Source organism: Zeugodacus cucurbitae, chromosome 4 (genome assembly GCF_028554725.1).
Source record: "Zeugodacus cucurbitae isolate PBARC_wt_2022May chromosome 4, idZeuCucr1.2, whole genome shotgun sequence".
Taxonomy (NCBI): Eukaryota; Metazoa; Arthropoda; class Insecta; order Diptera; family Tephritidae; genus Zeugodacus; species Zeugodacus cucurbitae.
This window is the reverse complement of record NC_071669.1, coordinates 28,138,807-28,150,472: the sequence shown is the minus strand read 5'-3', so window position 1 is coordinate 28,150,472 and position 11,666 is coordinate 28,138,807. Positions and strand designations below refer to the sequence as shown.

The window sequence follows — 11,666 nt, the reverse complement described above, 5'->3', positions numbered from 1 at the left end:
TGTCTGTACTTAAACACACAGCGGTTTGTTGCATTGTCAACACCGGCTAAAGTTGGAACTATTCATAAATACATACAAATGTATATTTATGTGTATGTATTTGCTATTTGACATTAGGAAAGTGTTCCAATCTGTGATTCTGTTTGTGCCCAGTGGCCCGGATGTATGAACTAGGAAACTGGCAGCTGACACAATTTATCCTCGTCAGCAAGGACAGACTGATGCAAAAACGAACCACAATCTTAACTTTAGGACTGCATATATACATACATATCTATTTGCATGGTTGGAAATTTAAGTATGTAAAGCTGTTATAGTTACATGTGTGAAGTTGCTAAGTTTTGTACTAATAAAAACAAAGCTCGAACTTACCTAATATTATATTCAAATAACTTATAACCGTATGAACGAAATTTGCTTAAATGCTAACATAATTTGAAACAAATATCAATACTGAAATACCGAACAATATGACTGTTTAATGGAAATTTCAATGCGCGAAGCGCACGAAAAGTACCTGTATTTAGCCAAAGTCATATTAAAACTTGTATGAAGTTTACCAAAAGCCATTTAAACTGGTCGATATCAAATTTGACTTGATCGTATAGAATTGCAGAGATACTACGTGTTTCCTATATAGCCAGAAGTGCTGAACACATAAACGACGACAAGGGACGAGCGATATCTGTCAAATGTTAAAATAAAACAAGTAAGGAAAGGCTAAGTTCGGGTGCAACCGAACATTTTATACTCTCGCAATTTATTGCTATATTTTTATTAAGATAAACACACAAAATCATCATATATAGTATATAGGCTGAGGTAATTCCTGAACCGATTTCATTAATTTTCATCCGATTTTAACCATTTCCGGTACAGAGACACACTATTAGAAGAAAAAGATTTCCTCTGAGAGATTTACCGATATTTTCTTATATTCGATATCCGGGACAGATCATATACAGCATTTGTGCAAAGTTTTATTTCGCTATCTTCATTGGTTCCTTATGTATATATTATAAAGTGAAGGAATAAGATGGAATTCAAAATTGAGTTATATGGGAAGTTGTCGTGGTTGTGAACCGATTCCATCCATTTTCCACACGTGTCATCAAGAAAATATTAGATACCGAATTGAAATCTGTCAAGTAGTTCCTGAGTTGTGGTTTTGACCCATAAGTGGGCGATGCCACGCCCATTTTCCATTTTGTAAAAAAATATTGGTGCAGATTCTTTCTGCTATTTCTTCTGTGACGTTTTTCGTTAGTGGCTTACATACAACCGTTCTGTGAATAAAACTATAATACTCTCATAGCAACTTTTGTTGCGAGAGTATAATTATCTTATGGACACAACGACAGCAGGATTAAAGTTGTCGCTAATTGCAACTTTAACCATTCTGAGTTAATGAAATTACTTGCCGAAATTCATAGATCAAAGTTGTGCATCAAATACAAGAACATATATCATCTGCGTTTGCGTACATTTCATATAAAGGACCCATCAAGAAACTGTCTAACCCACCAAGAACATTCCCAATATATAGTTTGGAACAACAGTGGAATTTCCATAACTCAAATATCTTCTATATCTTGAATTGGCAATAGCGTTTAGAAGTTAAATTTCATACAAATTTCCTTCCCTAACTCGAATTTCTATAACTCGAAGTTCTCCATAACTCGAACTCTTGAAGTGGTAATAGAAGGCAACTTTTTTACAAATTTCCTTCCATAATTCGAAATTTTTTATCGGGGTATAATACAAAATTTCCAATTTTACTGTCGAGGCAGAATTTTAATAGAGTCCCTCTATATCGTATATCAAAAAATATCATATTACACTTATGGATTGCATAAATCATGTAACAAAGGCGTGGGATACAGTCGTGAAGAGCCAAACAAAAGCAAACTGCAACAAACAAAATTACAGAATACATGTTTTAACATATGAACATAAAACTTTATGCAAAGTAAATAAAAAAAACTGGGTATAAATCTATATTTTACAGCTTTTTGAAAAATTTTTTGTTTTAATGAAAATTCTATAACTCGAAGTTTTTTGTGGATTATGGTGATTCGAGTTAGAGAAGTTCCACTGTATTATAATTTCAATAAAAATAAATACAAATTAAACGTGAGCTAATAAAGGTGTTGAAGACACCGGAATCGAAGCATTTCCCAACAGGGTTGGGAAAATTTCACTTACACACATGACGTAGTACATATTATACTCTATGTACGAACGCAAATAAATTAAATTGATGCAATTTCTTTTTCCCTTAGCTTTGCGCATTTATTTTGTTTCCACATTTCTCGTATTTGTTGCGCTTGAATGCACCGAAGCCGAAACTATTGAAAATATCCGAGCAAGTCAGTCAACTCGCGAACCCTTCTTAACAATTTCGTATGCCTGAACCGTTAAAAAAATTACACACGTATTATAAATCGCATAAATATACATATGTTTGTATGGATGTGCATGTGTACAAAATGCATTTGTGTGCTGTTTGCAAGTTCGTGTGCTTCCACGAGAGTGTGCACTCGTTACAGTTGCTACTATTGCAACCCCATAATTTTCCTTAATTTCCTAACCAATTTTGTCATTATTGGTGAGCAATAAAAAATTTAGCGTGGACCCTTGCAGTGCTTGATACAGTATTTTTGTATGTACATTAGGAAGCACCAACACGCATTAACGTCGATCAATGTAGCAGCTAAGAATTGCGACAATAGTTGGTTATTTGTTCAACGAAGGGTCGCATAAAGGGGGTCAGTACCTAATATCAGCTTGGTGCAGTTCACTCACATACAAATTTATTTAGCAATCTGTTTTGAACCGCTCTTCACACGCTAATGCTGACTTGCACATACAACAGCAATTGTAGCGATTCTGTAGACCGCCTATTCATCTGCTGTAAAGCCGTCAGTCAATATGCATAATCGAACCATGGAGCTAACAAAGATGTATTTACGGCATTTTGCTTTGCTCTTATGACGATCTTGCGCTTAGTTCTGGTTGTAATAATAGTAATGAAATTAAATGTTCATTTTAATGAACAATTCTTTCATCATAATGTATAATAAATGTGTAGGTACATGTCAACATCTGTAATTTTATAAATATAACACACAATTTGACCCATATATTCGCTTAAAGTCCACTAGAATAACGAAAATCATCATTTGGTATATCAGGGCAAAAGTAATTCCTGAACCGATTTCACTAATTTACACCGCCAAGGAACACTATATCTATACACTTACTATACTTAATTTTGCTAAGATATCTCATATATTAACCGATATATGCGGAATATAGTCCACCGTGTTTTTGAAAAACCTATAATTAGGTATATGGGTCCTACGGGAAGTTATGAACCGATTTTAATACCGGAGCCTTGAAAAGTTATAGTCCGATTGCGACAATTTTTGCACAAGTGAAGCCACATATGATATACAGTATTTGTGTAAAGTTTTATTCCGCTATCTTCATCAGTTCCGTATGTATACGTTGTAAAGTGAGGGAATCAGTTGGAATTCAAAATTGAGTTATATGGGAAGTAAGCGTGGTTGTGAACCGATTTCGCCCATTTTCCATACGTGTCATCAGGGTGTCAAGAAAGTACTTGAACTTGAACTTGATTGAAATCGGTCAAGTAGTTTCTGAGTTATGATTTTTGGTTAGTAATCTTGTTTTCTTTCTTTTTCTTGTTTTCTATCATGGACTACGGGCGGTAAGTACGGTAGGACAATTGACGGGCAAATCAAAAATTGTAACTTTAACCATTCTGAGTTAATGAAATCAATTGCCGAAATTCATAGCTCATAAGTGGGAGACGCCGCGTCCATTTTCCATTTAAAAACAAATCTGAATGTAGAATCCGTAAGATTTAGTGTTTCTGATGTTTTCCGTTAGTGAGTTAACGCACTTTTATTATTTTTCAACCTAACCTTTGTATGGGAGGTGGGCGTGGTTATTATCCGATTTCACCTATATTTATGGTATATACTGGGGTACGTTAGGGAAGTGACTACAGAAACCTTGGTTTATATAGCTTTATTATTTTGCAAGATATATACAAAAAAAAGTGGGCGACGCCCACTTAAAAAAAGTTACACCCTCTGTATCAAATTTTTTATAACCTTATTTATGGCTTAGTTATGACACTTAATAGGTTTTTGGTTGTCGCCATTTTGTGGGCGTGCCAATGGTCCAACTTCACTTAATATCAACCTCCTCAGGGTGCCAAGGAATATGTGTACCAAGTTTCATTAAGATATCTCTATTTGTACTCAAGTTATCGCTTGCACGGACAGACATCCGGATTTCGAATCCACTCGTCATCCTTATCATTCATATATATATAACCCTATTTCTAACTCTTTTATTTCTGGGTAACACCAACACGGTATTATAGTAAAACATGTTGCGAGTGTATAAAAATGTAGGTAAATTTTGATGTGTATTATAAATGTCGGTTACAAACAACATTTGTTTTACGATTCTTCTTAAAAATTATTATTTTAAATTTTACAGGGTATTTTATTAGGAGGTCCTTTGAGGATTCACTAGATGCTCATTAGAAGAATACATTTTAAATATATACATAATTGTTCGATCTTCACTTAAAAGTACACAATCGAAATTATTTTTTTGATGCACTCTTACTGAAGTCAAAATGTAAATGATTACAAAGCTCACACAAAAGTGGCGGCTGAACTAAAAGTTAATGGATATATCAAAGCAAAAGGTCACTTAATGTAATATTTAAAAATGCATTTTTATAAAAATAGCAGTTGGTTCCTGGAGGAACCGCCAGGCGTTTAAGGGTTAAAATACTAATGTTTTGTGTGTGGGTTAATATTGAACAGGGGGCGTGAGATCCAGACATTTGAATTTGCACTCAAATAGCATGTAGTTATAGATATGTATATATGTAGTCCTTTGTGATGCCGCAAACTCGTAGAAATGCATCTCATATACCTTTAAGAGTCGACAAAACCTCTCACAATTTTTTGAGACGACAAATACGTATTTTGGCAAGTTCATCTGATTCGCCGAAACCTCAGTCTAGCCAAAGCTAGGTGAATGAAGAGGTTTCATAATTTCGACAAAAGCCATATTGTAAACAAATTTTTTGGTGTCTGCGCCAACTACATGTACAATAGTACCTCGAGAGTGACGATCGCAATGTATAATCCACAGCATTTCTTTTGAAATTGATGTATTTGCAGTAAAAAAATACGAAAAATCGGAAATATAGCAACATATGTATGTACCTATGACAGAACAAGTCAGAGTAATGGTAATTTTTTGCCTAAAATCGGCGTATTTAGACAAACCTTGATGAATGAATTACAGATGTTGTAAAATTCACATTGAAGGATTCTTTGCAGGTGTTGCAATTGCATTTGCTGTTATGAAACAAATATGCACATATAAATGTACGAATATTCGTTTTAACGATAACCGCTTATAACGAACATGCAAATTTTTTACATTGAGTACCTTAAATAACGAATATCGGGGATTTGTAAGTAGATACTCGGTTTAACGAACAACATGAAGAAGAAATATGTTGAAAGAGTTAAAAATCAAATAAAATAGTCATAACGTGCAAATTGAATGAATTTGCTGCATTTGAAAATACTGCTACAAAACGGAAACAACCTGTAGTGGTGAATTTTGTCCATTTTGGAAGGATGTAGCTGATATAATATATATATACTCAGCAGAGCGCCAGGGAGAAAATTATCCAAGGAAAGAATGGCTGTCATTTTATGCAAAGAAGAACATTAAGAAATTTGAAAAAGTTACTATGTTGATTGAACTTCAAGAAGGAGCTATCAAATATAATTTTCGTATTCCAACGAATTGAACGCCGATTAATCAAGTTTTTAAATTTTTCTAAAAATTTACGAGTATGTATTACCAATGCAAAAATAGTTTGATCTTGTATGACGTGAAATTGCTTTTTAAGCATATTACTTATTTGAGGGCTACATTTGAATTGTTCTGTTATGGTTCAAAACAATTTAATAAACTATAATTTACGGATACTTAATTCATTTTTATGAAGAACATACCTCTAAGAGAATACTCGAATTAAAGAAAAATTCGATGTAACGAACAGGCCTGACAATTAATGTGTTCGTTATTTCGGAAAACTACTGTATTTATAAAGTGTTCACATGCTGTGATAAATGTTGGGGATATGTTCCTGTGCTTGAAGAGAGCAATACTGCAATAACAATACTCTTAATAATATTGGGTATGTAGCGGAATTGAAACGCCAGCAACATTCCGGTTCATTTTCAATTCTCACTCTCTTGAATTTTTTTATTACAACGGGGTGCATCAGACTTCGTCAGAAATGCACTTGTGCGCACAGTCAAATCGACGGAAGTTATTGTATATGTAACTTTGTAGCTTAAAATATAGGCAAATGCCACACCAGTGAGCAGAAATATGTGTACACATATAGATATGTATATCAATATACTTGAAGAGATGCGAGTGAGAACGGAGAATTCATCATAACAAATTTCGCTTAGTACCTGAATGACTGACAAAACACACTCACTGCGAACCAAACGGACGATGGCAGACGGCAAGTTGAACTCTGTGGGTGTCACTGTTTGTTGTAATATTGATGTTGTGGAGCTGTGGGAGCTGTAGTTGCCGCATGTGAAAGTGTAAATGTGATGTGGCTACGTTGTTGTCAAAAAGCGAGGGGTGAATTTATTGTATTGACGACACGGAATTGGAACATTGAAGAGCAGCAGTAATATAATTGTGAACTGGCACAGAGGTGACCTAATACAGGTACCTCTAACAGCAAATTATTCAGTAACAAGTTACGCATTGAATGGTTAGTGCCGGAAACGGGTTCTCGGTTCTCGCGCTGCGTTATTCGCTGCGGTTTTTTTGCGCCAGCGGCTGTCAAATAAGACAAGCTGAAAGAAAACAAAAGAAGAGGGGATTCCCAAAAAAACAGACACCTTAACAAAAAATTACTACAACAATTATACGCGGCATTGTAAGCTATTAGAAATGTACGGTGTCAAATATGTTTTAAAGCTCTAACATCTCTAAAACGCCGGTCGCAACGACGTGGGTGGTATAACGTGCCACCGGACCCCATTCATATCGTTAACTGTTTCCATATTTGTATGAATATATGAAAATATTGATTGATCAGCACACGAATTCATTAAAATAATTTCATTTGTGGGAGTTGTTTCTTCTTCCCGATCACTTGGCTTGTCAGTCACAAGTTAAATGTGTATATGTATATATATATACACAACTTCGTAACTTCGTAGACCATACAACTTTGTGTGTATGTTATGAAAAATGTTGTTGAACTTATCGTTTATATTACGAAATATACATAAATATAACATTTGTGTATATGTGTATGCATTGCTATTTATTTGTTCGTGTCATTAGAAAAGTAAAGGCATGTAGTTTAACATAAAAAAAAATATATCTGTTTTAAGTGCATAATTGATATGAATCTGAGTGCATCTAGCATGCTTTAAAAAGACTTTCAAAGTACTTTAAAAGCGTTTGGTTCGAAACCCTAAACTTTGCAAATACGTTTATTCGAGCGTTCGTTCATAACTACCGGAGCTTATTCCTTATCAAGCGCAATTTTTCGCGAGTATTCGTCCGTGTTTTTATCATTTCTTTGGATTGTGTTTTTAATTTTTGCATGAACATATCACTTTCATATGCCCACACATTGAAAGTGTTTTGTGTACAGTGTAGTGTTTTTGGGTCATCTTCTAGAATTGTGATATTCACTTGCGTTATTTGGCTTAACGAGGATTACGATAAATACATTGAAGTGCGAAGGGATAGACGGCTGTTGCTGAAGTACAACTACTTGCATTCCTAATTAGCTTCCATCATTCCGATCGCCGTTATACCGTTATAGGAACATCGTTTTCATTGTCATCACTGCCGAATGCAAACTATCCAACTGGGAAAGCTATCGCTGTTGGCAGCCCATTCTCCTTGACGTTAAGGGGATGCATTCACCATTGCATTGCAAAGAGCCACATACATATACGCTTTTCAAAATCACCAGTGGCAACTGGACAACTGAAAGCATTAGCATAAAAAGACCAACTGTGTAGAGAAAACTGCAAAAAATTATCTTTTCGACTTTCAATTTGTAAGGTAAGTAGACGACCTCAATTGTTTACGTCGGGCAAAATCAACTCTTGCTACCTACTATACATGAGTATACACATTCAAACTTCTACAAGCCTACTTACATATACGCATCATTCACACAAACAGAACTCAATGCATCAAAAAATAGACACTTACAAAAATTTTCATCCTTCAGTAACTAGAGCTACGGCCGATTTGTATGTATGTATGCGATTGGCGTTCAACCGTTTAGCCGGTTATAGCCGAATCGATGAGAGCGCGCCACTCCTCTCTTTCCTTCGCAGTTCGGCGCCAAGTGTAACCAGGTCGCTCTCCACCTGGTCCCTCCAACGGAGTGGAGGCCTTCCCATTCCTCGGCTTCCTCCGGTGGGTACTGCATCGAACACATTCAGAGCTGGAGTGTTTTCGTCCATTCGGACAACATGACCAACTATGTCAATGTCGTCGTATAACTCGTACAGCTCATCGTTCCATCGTCTGCGGTATTCGCCGTTACCAATGTTCTGAGGTCCGTAAATCTTGCGCAAAATTTTCCTCTCGAAAACTCCTAGTGTCGTCTCATCTGATGTTGACATCGTCCAAGCTTCTGCACCATAAAGCAGGACGGGAATGATAAGCGACTTGTAGAGCTTGATTTTGGTTCGTCGAGAGAGGATTTTACTGTTCAATTGCCTACTCAGTCCAAAGTTGCAGCTGTTGGCAAGAGTTATTCTGCGCTGGATTTCGAGGCTGACATTGTTGGTGTTGTTGATACTGGTTCCCAGAACAAACGGCGCGGTTGTTGCTTCCGATGATATCAATATCATCGGCGTACGCCAGCAGCTGTACACTCTTGTAGAAGATTGTACCTTCTCTATTTAGCTCTGCAACTCGTATTATTTTTTCCAACATCAAGTTAAAGAAGTCGCACGATAGTGAGTCACCTTGTCTGAAACCTCGTTTGGTATCGAACGGCTCGGAGAGGTCTTTCCCAATCATGACGGAGATTTTGGTGTTGCTCAACGTCAACTTACACAGCCGTATTAGTTTTGCGGGACCGATTTAGCTACTTCAAAAACCTTAAATGCCTATTTCATATAATACATTCCCAAATTATAATTCCTTAGATCTGACAGCTTCGTAAATATGTATGAATTTCTTAAGACGTTTGTGTATGTATATTAAAAAAGTGAAAAAAAATATTTTTTTTATAAAAACAATTTCAACTAACCCTACATTACTTTGTATCAAAAACTAACTAGCCTGCTGCTTTCACGCTTCCATTTTAACTCATGTTTAGCAATTGTTACTGAATACATACATACATACATATGTACATAAGTAAGCCGTTGGTGCACTTGGAGGCGCTGGGCAAAATTTAGGTGTGTACAGCTAATACTTTATCTTCTGAGTAAAATGTAACATTGACAGTGTCGTGCCGGCTGTCACAATAGGGACGCTACAAAAGTAGAACGATAGGGACAGCAAACTATGTCATATTTTTTCTCGTTCTTTTGACATTTATCTTCAGTAATATTTGCCATTTCATTATTGAAAGATATACGATCCAACAACGTGTCGAAATTATTACAATTTACTACCGAAATTCTGAGTCAGTGGCCTCGACCTTAAGAGTGCTACGTCCAATTTAGGGTCGTCATAATCGTACTGTCTGATGATATGAGCTTGGACAATATGTGGTTCCAACAGGACGCCGCCACAAGCCATACAACGAATGCCAAAATCGATTTATTGAAAACCAAGTTTGGTGAACGTGTTATCTCACGAAAACTGGGTTTAGCGTCTGGGCTTCTGTAAACGTGCCCCTGATGGCCATGCAAAAGAAATCGAGTTCCATACATAATGGCATACAGTGTACTTTCACAGGAATAATGATCTCATTGAATTCCGTTTTTGTTTTATTTAAAAAAAAATTTGTTGCGCTCTTATTGAAAATCCCTTTATATGCATATGCTATACACATGTGTGGTAAATGCAGCATTCTGTCAAACAACAAAAGCTCAGTAAAAATTGTATCGAGTGAAAGAATACTTCGGAAAATGAAATGCGAAGTGTGTTGCATGAATTGTGACGAATTATCACTGGTTCCCAAATGTGTAACCATTTTTAGGTTGTTGTAATGAGATTCACAGCAGGTGGGCCAACATTTTCGCATCGTTTAAAAAATATAAATTTTTTTTATCAAAGTTCGAGTAAGTTTTTAAATATTACAGTTGCCATCGATGCAGATACCGACCTTATCAAAACAGGCTTCAGACTTGAAAATCTCTTAATCGTTCTATTATTTTCCAGCGACAAATTTCTTAATACATACATGCATATATGAGGACAGGAAAAAGTCGCCGAAGAATACGATGTGTGTGGTAGCAATTCGAAGTAATTTAGTTTTTATCGATTAACGTTACGTCACCTTTAATATGATATGATTATATATGAATTTCATAATATCTCTAAAAGATCGGGGAGTTCTGTCTTCAAATTTGTAGATGTAAATTACATGAAAAATAATTGGATTTACTAGTACATATTTTTTCATAAAATTATTTAATTAAACTAACAAAAATTTTGGCAGTGCACTCTCCTGTACTCAGTATTTGCTTTTGCTATAAGTTTTGCTAATACAAGTTGTCTATGGATGGCATAATTGTGGCTAGTCTGGCATGTAAAGCACAATTCATTATTATTTCAATATGCATACATGTATATATGCAAATATAGATAGTTAATCTCATTTATAGACACATACAAACGTACATATATTAATGTATTCTTTCTTCATATCTAAAAACAATTTCAATTGTTATTAAGGCATAATTTTTGTGAAATGGACTTTCAGCATAACGAAGTGATAAGTGGATCAATGATAAATGTTTAGTAGGTTTAGTCTAAACCGGCTTTTATTACAATATAGACGCTATTCATTTTGTTATTTTATGTGTTTTGAAAAGGCTCACAGAATCCGAATGTAATGGAAAATATAATTAGGTATGCGATTTTGTTTTATTTTATTTTTGTAAATTTATTTGCAAGCACAGCTTAAAAGTAGTAAAAGGCATCATTCAGAACTCTGATTTTAGTATGCATTTAATTGAGAGGAAAAAATCGGTACAGTGCAAATATTAATATTATTTACGCATTGGTATCTGATGAATTGCCTCGTCGAGATTTAACTGACAGAAAAATCTTTGCATTTTATCAAGTCAGAATACCTACATTCATAGATATATGGATTTTCTTCTATTTGTTTGGACTTTGTTTTCGCCAGATCTTCTGTGTGAGATGGTACATCATTCTCTTCTCTCTCGTTGCCGTTCTGATAATCGGATAATCGATGTTCGGACAATAGCGATTCTACTGCACAAACTTAAGATCCTGTATTGCAGTTTTCGTACATATTCCAGTTATGAAGTACATATTTTTTACTTAATATGATTTTCGCTATACCAATATGCAACCAATATTTGTATTTATTCAGCAATTTC

General features: G+C 35.2%; 1 protein-coding gene across 1 annotated transcript in view; it reads left to right on the top strand.

Moving 5' to 3' along the window:
- The first annotated feature begins 6,580 nt into the window (after positions 1-6,580).
- Positions 6,581-11,666, top strand: part of LOC105218931 (MOXD1 homolog 2) — a 167,761-nt gene continuing 162,675 nt past the window's right edge. Inside the window, exon 1 of the mRNA XM_054228397.1 lies at positions 6,581-8,187. The gene's annotated coding sequence lies outside the window, so the exon portion shown is untranslated. The remainder of the gene's footprint in view (positions 8,188-11,666) is intronic.